Consider the following 12,117-nt stretch of genomic DNA (forward strand, 5'->3'; position numbering starts at 1 on the left):
AAAATTTATCGATTTTATGCAAAGTTATCCATTTTTCTTTTCCCATCATTTCTGTCTCTTGTTTAGGCAAGAACTCTCATTATATCCACAGTTGTGAAATGCATATACTCTTGCTCTAATTTGTTTATTATACAATTTTTATAACTTGGTCATTAATTCATTTGGAAGTTATTTTGATATAGTGTGAATGCTGGTATGTATGTAATTTCTGGCAAGCTACTTTCAAAATTTTTCAGCAATTTTATTTAGAAATGAGTCTTTACCTCAGTAATTAGTCATTGATTTTATCAAACATTTCTCAGTTATCAAATTCTGCTCAATTGATTCCAGGTCTTGCTTACCCAATCTGACCTACATTTTTATTTTTTAATAACCATTCAATAGTTTTCATTATTTCTACTTTATTGAGTAGTTTGAGATCTATTAATGTTGCTTCTCTTCCTTAAGACATTTTCCCTCTTCACTTCATATTGTCTCACTTCATATTCTCAAAATTTTGTTCTTACTAGTTCTATGAAATGACTTTTTGGTGGTTTATTTGGTAGATCAGTAAATTTGTAAGTGAATTTATGCAGTTATTTTTGTTATATTAACAAGATCCATATATGAATGATAAAGATCTCTTGAATTATTGAAATACTCCTTAAATTTTCACAAACACTGGTTTTTAGGTTGTATTCATATGATTTCTGTGTATATCTTGGTAGGAGAATTCCCATATATTTAATATTATATTTCTCTTATATTTCTTATTTTTCTCTTATATTTCTCTTTTCATTTTTCAATTAATTAATTTTTTAATAAATTATTTTTTGTTAATAAAATTGAAAAAGACTGAAAATTTGGTAGGTTTATTACATATCTTGTTATTATATTGAAGTTATGGTTACAATGAATTTTTAATTAAATCTTTTAGTTAATGCCTCATTATTAGAACCTTTATCACTGACCAAAAAGAAGTGCTAATGTTGATTCTTCTTTGCCTATGCTTATTCCCTCAATTTCTTTATTTCATCTTTTTATAATAGCATTTCTATTATAATGAAAATTAATATATATTAATATATTATGTATATTACATATATTAATATATTTTTATCAGAAAGCTTTCTAGTGTTTTCTCTTTAAAGACAATTCTACACATTCATTTAGATAGATATTGTTTAACATTTTAAGAAAAACACACCATTAATTAAAGCAACCCTACATATTTAAAATAATCCAACTTTGTCAGAGCATGTAATCTTTTAAATGCTGCTGTTGTCTCATTTCTAAAGTTTTATTTGATACTTTACTTTAATATTAATTAGATAAATTAGTCTTAAATTTTCTTTCTCTATTTATCCTCTTCTGGCTTAAATATCAGTTATATGTACTCCATGGTAGTTTAGTGGTATCCCTTCCCCATCCCCATTTTTACACAGATATAATATTGGAATTATTCTTTGACTGTTTAATGAATTCATTTAAAAATTCATATGGTTCTATACTTTTTCTATCCTTTAGAAGTTCATTGTGATTTGTTTGATTTTTTTTGTTAGGATAAATTAGATTATCTATTACTTGTCCTATTTGTCTGGAGATACTATATTTTTTATGAATATTATTTCAATTATGTTTCTTTAACCAGTTGGTAGTTACATGATTGGCCAATGTAGTTCCTAATATTTACTATTCATCTACAATGAATTCAATTTTATTTTTGTTGTTTGGTCTTTCCTTTTTTAAATCAAATTACTCATTTTATGTATTTAAAAACAGCTCCATATTCTAATTTCCAATTCCATGTTTGAGGGTTTTTTTAATTTTATTTTGTACTCCTTTGTTTATTCAGTTAGTATGTATGTGTATTGTTGTTGAGGAGGAGTTTTTATTTGTTCCTTTTGTAATTTTTTTTAAATTCCCAGTTTATTGATCTTTTATGTCTCTTAAATATTAATAAATAATTTTAGAAATATAAATAAAAAGTCTTGACAATTGTTTTGTCTGAATCCAAAAGTTTCTGTGTATTATAGTCCTTGTCTCAGATTAAATTTTCTCTTGTTTCTATAAGTTCTTTGTTTCTATGGCTTTATATTCTTTAGGATTATACTAGTTAGTCTTCATTTAAGTTCGAATCACCTTTATTTTTTGACATTTTATTGCATTTTATATTGTCAGTAAAGAATAAGTTTAATATACTTATATTTCTGATTTTTAATAAACTTTTTTGTATCCTATACATGATCAGTTTTGATAAAAAAAAAAGTCTTGCAAAACTGAGGAATTCAGTAATTCTCATCTTAATAATTGAATTAAACTTAATTTTTATTTTTTATAGATTGTTTAGGTCTGATACAGGAATATTAAGGTACACAACTATTATAATTTTGCTTTCTCCTTAGTTTGATTACTTTTCCCTTTAAATATTTAGATGGCATATAATTTGGGATATATATATGTATATATATATATATTGAATTTTGTTATTATTTAATATCCCTTTTTATCTATTTTTACTCTTATCTAGGATGAGATTGTGGTTTTCATCCTTACTTTTTATTTATTATTATTATTATTTATTTATTTTATTTATTTTATTTATTTTATTTATATTATTATTTATTTATTATTATTATTATGCTTAAGGCATAATAAATTCTGTTCCAGACACTAATTTTAACTTCATGGGAATATTTATATTTATTGTATGCAATATGTTGTTGGATTCTACTTTCTAATCCATTCTACTGTTCTTGTCTAGATTACAATTGAATTTATCCTGTTCATAGATATGATTATTAATTGCACTTTGACTGCCATCATAATCTCTATTTTTCCATTCTTTTCTCCACACTTCACTGTTCACAAGGAAGAATATCAAAAAAGCAAAGGAATGTGAATAGTCAGTAAGTCAATAAGCATTTATTAAGTGTTCACTATAAGCCCCGTACAAGACTAAACACTGAATACAAATTCAAGTAAAAAGAAAGATAATCCTTGATTCCAAGAGTTCATGTTCTAATGGGGAGATGATAATATATACAAAGGAAATGAAAAGTGAGTGTGGAGAGGAGATGGGAGGAAGTAACAATGCAGGATATGATAGTGATAGTCAAAGGGTCAGGAAGGGCACAGCCAAGAAAGGTATGAAGGACAGCTGCCTTGAGCTATCTGTATGAAAACAACTCACCTTTGGGAATAGAGAATCTCAGGGGTGGAGGAATCTGCCAAAATGAATAGGATATAGAAGAGGAGGGACCTTCCAAGGTAAGAATTCAACTGAGGTATAATGGTGAAGTTAGCTAGAGAGAGATAGGACAAGAAAGGAGTGAAGGATTAATAATAATAGCTTTATCAAAGTAATCTTCCCTGGAACAATAACAACTTTAGTTCCTATGCATGTTGTTGTTCAGTAATTTCATTTATGTCTAATTCATGATCCCATTTTCTGGTAAATATACTGCAATTATTTGCCATTTCTTTCTCATTCATTTTACAGATGAGAAAATTGAGGCAAACAGAATTTAGAGATTTGCCCAGGCTCACACAACTAGTAAATGTCTGAGGCCAAATTTAAATTCAAATCTTCCTGATGTTAGGTTCAAGGCTGTATCCACTGTGCTACTTAGCTGGTCCTGTGAATGGCTTACTGATAAAAAAAATAACAATAATAATATTAATCTTAATATGTGGTTATCTATTTGTAAAATGCTCTGAAGCTAGGTAGTTACTACAACAGAAACAGCCTACCTACTGTTTTTATCTGACCTGCTAGTAGGATACCACCATAATTCAGTATCTTATCACCTCTTAACTAACTTATTGTAGTAGCCTCCTGACTGTTCTTTTTGTCTCAAGATTCTCTCTACTCCAATTCATTACCTCATTTTAAACTCACTATTCTTAATTCAGGCCCTCAACATCTTATACCTAGACTAATATAAATGTCTCCCAACCTCAAATCCCTTTTCATTCCAATGCATGCTCTAGCAAACTACCAAATTCCAAAAACTTCCTAAATTGAAGGTCCCACCATGTCAGTCCCCTACTCAATTAGCTCTAGTGTTTCCTTATCCCCTCTGATATCAAACATAAAATCTTCTGTTTAACTTTCAAAGCTCTTCCCAACTTGGCCCCAGATGACCGTACCCTTTTTGCACTACCCAGTTCCATCAACCCCATCTTCTTACTGTTCCTCATAAATGACATTCTACCTCCCATCTCTGCCTTTTCACAGGAAGTCATTGGGCTTGATATTCCAACCCTCTTCACCTCTTCATCTATCTATTGTTTCCTTCAAGACACAGTTTTAAGCACATACTAACACCTTTAAACACAAGATCTTTCCTGATTTCCCCAACTTCTAGTGCCTTTCCGTCCCCCCACCCCCCAAAAAAACACCTTGCAAATCTGGCCTCCGATACTTACTAGCTGTGTGACTGAAAAAGTCACCCTATTTGCCTCAGTTTCCTCATCTCTAAAATGAGTTGGAAAAGGAAATGGCAAACCACTCCAGTAATTTTGCCCCAAAAAATGAGGCCACAAAAGGTTAAACAGAATCAAAATAACTGAACAGTAACAAAATTACACAGAGTAAGAGGCTGTAAGACTAGCCACCTCACTACCTTGAGCCACCAAGGCAGCTGGATCTAGAGCTGCTACTTCTTTGCTTTAGCAATGGTCCATTGCCAGGAGATATGATTATCCTCATGACAAAATTCTGAATGTATTCCTGGGGAGAAAATATTGGGAACAAAATCTTTATAAATCTTCATTCTTGAGAAATCATTGTTTTTATTTTAATAGGCTACCTTGGAACCTCCAATTTTCTGCTCTACAATTTAAGCAGCAGCTTGTTCTGGTGGCACTGGATATAATCCTCAGGAGAGCAAACAAGGGTCAGGTCAGGCAGGGCTGTGGAAAGCAACTGAGAAACATTTGCCGAGGCCTGAGCCACAAGAGGCCATGTGATGAGAGGACAGAATGAAGAGTGAGAACAGAAATGCTGGCAAGCAAACAGGTCTTGAGGTTTCTGCCATGAGTATAAAGACTAACAAGATTAAGGAAAGTCAACCAGTCAACATGCATTTATTAAGTGCTTACTCTTTGCCAAGCACTGTGCTAAGCTCTGAGTATACAAAGAAAGGCAAAAACAAAGTTTCTATAGCTCAAGGATGTCCTTCACATTTTAATGGGGAAAATATGCAAATAACGATGTACCTAGAAGAGAAATAATAAATATACTATATGGGTATAAAATATATAATATATGTATATATATATATATATATTATATTACATATATGTGTGTGAAGTAATTTCAGAAGCAACGGCACTAGCAGTGGGGTGTCAGGGACTAACAAAGGACTCATATAAAAGAAAGGATTTAGTTGACTATTGAAAGCCAAAGTATGAACACAAAAAGAACTCAGCCATTATGGCAAATGGTAAACCCTCCAACCCAAGGAACTTCCTGAAATAGATATTGCTAAAATATCAGATTGCAAATAAATGGACTGTCAGCAGAGACAGACTGTACCAGATTCTTCAGTCTATTCTGAAGCCATAAAGAGAATACCTACCCAATACCTACTACTTTGTTTCTACTTTGATATGTCAAGATTTCATCTAGCTCTAAGTAATTTCTCAGTTAACATTAATTGATCACTCATGAACAATTGCCCAGGGTCACAAAGTTGATGCGAGCTTTGAACTCAGGAAAATGTCTTCTGACTTCAGGCCCAGCACTCTATCCAATGAGACACCTAACTGTCCATAAATAGATATACACAACATAGATAGAAAAATTGTGGGGGGTAAGGGGGAGGAAGGTACTAGAACTTGGGAGAAGCAGAAAAGGTCTCATGTTTAAAAGCGCTAGTGTGTTTCTAAAGCTGTCCCTTGAAAGAAACTACAGATAATATCAACTCTAATCTCTTTCCTAAATTCAATCCTACATCACTAATAACCTGTTGAAAATCTACACATAGAGGGACTGTCAGCAATTTAAATTCAGAACATCCAAAAAAAAGTCAAATTATCTTGCCCACTAGGTCAGCTCCTCTTCCAAACTTTCCAATTTTTAAAGGCATCAACATCCTACAAAGCAATCAAGTTCTCAAATTTGGACTTGTCCTTGATTCTTCCCTCACTTCTTTGAGCATTCAGATATTAATTTGAACTCCATGATATCTCTATCATCTTTCTTCTTTTCTACACTTGTACAATTTGGCTGGCACCTTTCTTCAAGTGCTTATCATTTAATTACAAAATGCAAGATCAAATGAAGAGAAAGGAATGGAAAGGGAAAGGAAGGGAAGGGATGAAATGGGACGGGAAGGGAAAGGAAGAGAAGAGAAGGGAAAGGAAGGGAAGGGAGGAGAAAAGAGAGGAAAGGAGGGGAGGGACAATAATACCCATCCCTATTATATAATAGGTACTTAGCAAATGCTTTTTGATTGATTGATTTGATATCAAGACAACAAAGAGTCAGTTAAACTGAAAAGAAGCTATAGGATGTGCCCAATTTCAAAACACTGATGGAAAGATGTCTGATTATATCTGATTTGCTTTAGATGTGCCCCCCCCCAAAAAAAGGAAGGGAAAGGAAGGGAACATGAGGAAAGGAGAGCGAAAGAGGACAAGAAGGCAGGAGAAAAAATGGGGGAAAGTGGGGGAAGAATGGGGAGAGGAGAAAAGAAAGAGAAGAAAAAAGAAAAACAAAGTGTTTACATTTTATTCAGGAGATACCTCTTGAATAAAGTTAGAACATATGGGATAATTTGATAAATGAAATAATTTGAGTCATGATATGAAATGATACCTAAGCTGATTCTTGAAAGATTATTTTGGCAGCTGTAACAAGGAAAGATTGGAAAGAGGAAAGACTGGCAATAGAGAAACCAATTAGCAAGCTATTGCAATGGTTCAGGCACAATAATATCTCAGTATTTGCTGTGAAATGCTTGTTATGATGCCTGTTATATGATAGATACTTAGCAAATGTCTGCTGATTGATTGATTGGATGTCAAGACAACAAAGAGTCAATTAGGCTGAAAAGAAGCTATAAGATGTGGCCAAGATCAAAACACTGATGGAGAGATATTTGCTGATTTGTTCCAGGTTATACTTTAGATTTGGCAAAAAAAAAAAAAAAAAAATGAATCTTCTAAACCAGAAGTGTCAAACAAATACCTGGGAGCCACAAACAGCCCACAACACTCTCTAGTGAAGTCTGAAACTAAATTAAAATGTTTTGTAAGTATTTGACAAAAATAAATAAAAATACAAAAACGTATCAATATCATTAACTTTAAAACTAAGTCAATATGGAGCCTATAGCAATCTTTATGTTAGTGGATCCTATTTCTGTTTGAGTTTGATATCACTAATCTGAACTATGCTCTATATAGAATAAAGTTTTCTCTAAACCAAACCAAACCAAACCATAAAATATCAAAGCTAAATGAGTTATTAAATATCAGGTAGCCCAACTCCATGTTACACATAAAAAAATTGACATGGAAATAGGAAGAGATTTGATCATCATAAGAGATGAGAAATGGCAGACAGGATTCTCTGAAGTCCAGGTTAGCTTCTTGGAGGCCTCAGAATCAGCCAGAGTCAGGATAAGCAAAAGTCCTTGGTCTTTAGAAGGAGAAGTGAAAGGGGTCAACAAAACTTCCACATGCTCTCCACGACCTCCCTTCTCCTTGTCCTCCTCCAAAGTGACTCTGGCTTGTCTTACTCCACTCCCTAATCCCTTTTACAATTATCTGTATACATCGAAAGATCGAGCCAGCGCAGAATAGTGAGAAGGGCCATTTTTCCAAGCATATGCTAATATTGTCCAATAGGTAATTAGCCTTAAGACTCGGTTGTCTGATTCCAGTGCACCTATTCAGAGTTCAAATCAAAATCTTTTCAAATACTCTTTCTCCTGGGCTAAAGGTTCTTAACCTTTTGTGTAGCATATGGATCCCTTCTTGAAAGAATTGTTTTAAAATTCATAAAGTAAATATATATAAAATTATGAGTGAAACCAATTATATTAAAATAATATAAAATAATTTATAATTTTATAATAAAACTAAAAAAAAATTTTTACAAAAATCTTATGCAGTTTCTATATATATAGTGTGTGTATATATATATATATATATATATGTATATATATATATATGAAAAGGAAATAGTTATAGTCACTGTTCAGAAGTTTATAATCTAGAGTTAAAACTTTCACAAGAAAAATTTATATGCATGTATATACACACATATGTATATGTATGCATGAAACATATTTTGTATCCTCATTGAGACAATAAGGGAGCAGCATGCTTCAGTGGATAGGGCACCACAATCTGCTAGGGTCAAGAAGACTTGAATTCAAATTTGGCCTCAGACATTTCCCAGCTCTATGACCCTGGCAAGTCACTTAACCATGTTTGCCTCAGTTTTCTCATTTGTAAAATGAGCTGAAGAAGGAAATGACAAGTCACTCCAGGATCTTTGCCAAAAAGTTCCAAGTCAAAAGTGACTGAAGCAACTCAATAATAACAAGACTATAAGAATATACACTGTATCCTTTAAAGACACACATTGTGTCATCCACTTCTTCTATATCCTCTAGAGTACCTATTATAAATTTCAGTACATAGTAAGTGCTAAATGAATAATTTACATATCACTGACATACATTTTCAAGGCTTACTGTGGCTGGCTATAGTACACAATCTCCTGCCTCCTCCCTAAGCTTTCAGATGGCAGGATGATCCCTAATTACCCATAGCTTTCTTACTGAGAACATGTTACCCTGTTCATAGTTCCTGAAAGAAGAGCTTCTAGGTAGCCTCCTATAACACAAAACTAAATCAGATTGGGAAGCTGATGGCTTTGCTGAAACCTAGAGGATTGACCTTTAACCTTCTAATCATCTGTCTTCATCGATGGACCTTAAAGTTGCTCTGCCTGTACTCCTTCCTCAATGGTTAGCATACTCCCACTACCTCTTACTCAGTTAAGTTCTTGTGTTACTGAACCTTTGCCTACTTCAAGGAACAACCCCCACTTTCTTGCTGTTGGTTCCCTCATTCCTTTTCATCTCAACTCCACAATCTACCCATTCCCCTTCAATCTCCCACTCTAGATAGGCCTTTCACCTTCTACAATACCTTTTAAAATATTTACTCATAATTACTTTTAAAAAACCTCATATCACTTCTTCTTTTGCTGCTTCCATCTTTTTGAATTCAGACAGACCAGGATCCTTGCCATGATACTACCCCTGGTCACCTTTTCTAGCTCTGGCTTCATTCTCATTGGTGAGAATTCATGAGCCCTTGACTCATTGGTTAAGTTGGAATCTGAAAAATCCTTGCTTCCCTTATCCATTGCTAGCCTCCCTCTGTACCACTATTTTTCAGCAGTGTATCGTCTAAGGTTCACTTTGTCTATATTTTTGAACATTCCCCATCCCTTTTCAGTCATATTTCGCCCTCCATAACCCATTTAAGGTTTTCTTGGCAAAGACACTGAAATAGATTGCCATTCCTTCTTTAGCGCATTTTACAGATGAAGAAACTAAGGCAAAAGAGGATTATGTGATTTGGTTAGGGTTACATGTTTGAGGCCAGATTTGAAGTCAGGAAGATGAGTCTTCCTGACCCCAAACCAAGAATTCTTATCTACTGCACTATCTAGCTGCTGCCTTGAACATACCCACATATATGCAAATATGTTTACACCCTTGTCACAATCCTCAAATGTCCCACTTCCCTTTCCCATAATTCTTAATTTCCTTTTTCTAATCATGATTTTTATTTTTCTATCTCTCCACATATCTTACTTCTCCCTAAATTTACCATTTGTCTTCATAGTAACCTCAGTCTCTTTAACTATAGTACTCATGTAGGCCCTCACCCACTCTTTGACTACATGCTTCTTTCCCATCATGCACCCATTAGTGAATCAGTTCAACTCTATATTACCCTTTATTCTTTAATCATTTGTTCCCTTGTTCTGTTAATAATTATGCTTTGTCATACCTCAACTCTGAATTGCTCCCACCATCTGACTTCTTCACTCCTCCTTAGGATTAAAGTCCATCATCACCTAGCCTTTCTTTCTTTCCAGTGTTTTTACACTTTATTCCCTCCACATGTATTCTTTGATCCTATGACTATATACCTTGCTATCCCTTGTATAAGACCTTTCATCTCCTGATGTTTTTTACTACTTCCATGCTTGAAATCTGCTCCTTCTAAATTCCCATTTCCTAACTATCTTGGCTTTATTCAGGTCCCACCTAAAATGCCATCTTCTCTGAGAAGCCTTTCATAGTTCTTAATTTTAGTACCTTCTTTCTGAGATTATCTCCAATTTATTTTTTCTATATCTTGTTTGCATATAGCTATTTGCCTTCACTCATTAAAAGTCTTCCCCCTTAAAAGATGAGTTCTTTTACATGAGTTTATATTGTATGTGTGTGTGTGTGTGTGTGTGTGTGTGTGTGTGTGTTCTCAGACTTTAGCACAAGATAGGAGATAATGAAATTTTATTGATGTTCCTTGATGTGACTTGATTTCCTACATTCTGTAGTCTAGTGATACAGCTCTGCTTCTGCTCCTCATATATACATGTTCTGTTTCCTATTTCCATGCTTTTACACTGGTTAACCCTCATCTTTGAAATGTTCTCTCTCCTAATCTCTGCTTTATAAAATATATGCCTTTCATTAAGACTCAAACCCAGTGTCACCTACAGAAGACCTTTCTCAGTACATTCTAGATGCCTTTATCTCTAAAAGCTACTTTCCATATACTCTGTATTAATGTATGCATATATGTATATTATCTTTTCCATTAAAATGTCAACTTCTTGAAGTTGGGGACTACGTTATCTTTTTTTTTTTAATTTCCAGAACTTATTTCAATGTTTGTCATAAAGTAAATATATCTAATAAATGATTGTTTGTTTACTAATTATCTATTTGGTCCTTACAATTATCTATTTGGTCCTGGAAATCAATAATCCAATTATTGTCACCTCTATTTTATAGATAAAGAAACTGAGACTTATAAAAGTTATAATTTCACCAAGATTACAAAGCTAGTAATGGATAGACTCAGTGCTTAAATCCAGATCTTCTGTCTTTAAGAATAATGCATTTTCTACAACTTGTCATTGCTTCCCAGGTTGGTAGTGAGACAGCAAATGCTTAAAGACATTGTTTTCTTTGTTATACAAATAATAAAAAGCACAATAAACTGAGGGAAAGGGCAATTATAGAAATGTTTCATACATAACTAGCCCACTATAATTAATGCATAAAGCTGCTTTAAATTATCAAGCATAGGAAACCTCTCAGTGAAGTAAAGGAACAGAAATTGATCTGGCAGTGAGGTGGCAGAGTAGATAGTGAGATGGACCTGGAATCATGAAGACCCAAGTTCTAATCCAGCCTCAGACATTTATTAGCTATATGATCTCCTTTGCAAATCACTTAACTTTTGTCTGTCTCAGTTTCTTCATCTATAAATAGGAATAATAATTGCACCTACCTCCCAGGGTTGTTGTGAGGCTAAGATAAGATGATATTTGTTAAATATGGTGCCAATGTTTGCCAATCTCAATGTACTACATAAATAACAAGTATTATTATAATTTAGAAACCAGACTACCAAGGTTCAAGTTGCATCCTTGTCCTTGATCCATCATTAGAGGACCTCATTCACTGAATAATACAGTGTTTCAACCCTCTTAGTTATATATAAATTGAGATCATATATTAATTCGTACCCCTACTTATTTTCTCATATTACTGTGACAAACCTAGGGCATCAATTCCTATGTAATGTTGACTTCCTTCTGAGATAATCTTTAATAAGAACTGTATGTATCTTGCATGTTTATAATTATTTGCATTTTGTCTTCCATTTTTAAATGTGAACTTCTTGAAAGAAGGGACCATTCAAAGGATATGAATAGACATTTCTCAGATAAAGAAATTGAAACTATTTCTAGCCATATGAAAAGATGCTTCAAGTCATTATTAATCACAGAAATGCAAATTAAGACAACTCTGAGATACCACTACACATCTGTCAGATTGGCTAGAATGACAGGGAAAGATAATG

The 12,117-nt window shown here is 33.3% G+C and overlaps 1 long non-coding RNA gene across 4 annotated transcripts in view; it reads right to left on the reverse strand.

The window, feature by feature from the left end:
- LOC105750400 overlaps positions 1–12,117 on the reverse strand; it is a 59,064-nt gene that overhangs the window by 22,560 nt on the left and 24,387 nt on the right. Inside the window, exon 2 of one of the 4 annotated variants that reach the window (XR_004233803.1) lies at positions 3,173–3,284. The exons of the other annotated variants lie outside the window; for them this stretch is intronic. This is a non-coding gene — a long non-coding RNA (uncharacterized LOC105750400). The remainder of the gene's footprint in view (positions 1–3,172; positions 3,285–12,117) is intronic. 4 annotated transcript variants of the gene reach the window in all.

The sequence above is a fragment of the Sarcophilus harrisii genome, chromosome 4 (genome assembly GCF_902635505.1).
Source record: "Sarcophilus harrisii chromosome 4, mSarHar1.11, whole genome shotgun sequence".
Lineage (NCBI taxonomy): Eukaryota > Metazoa > Chordata > Mammalia > Dasyuromorphia > Dasyuridae > Sarcophilus > Sarcophilus harrisii.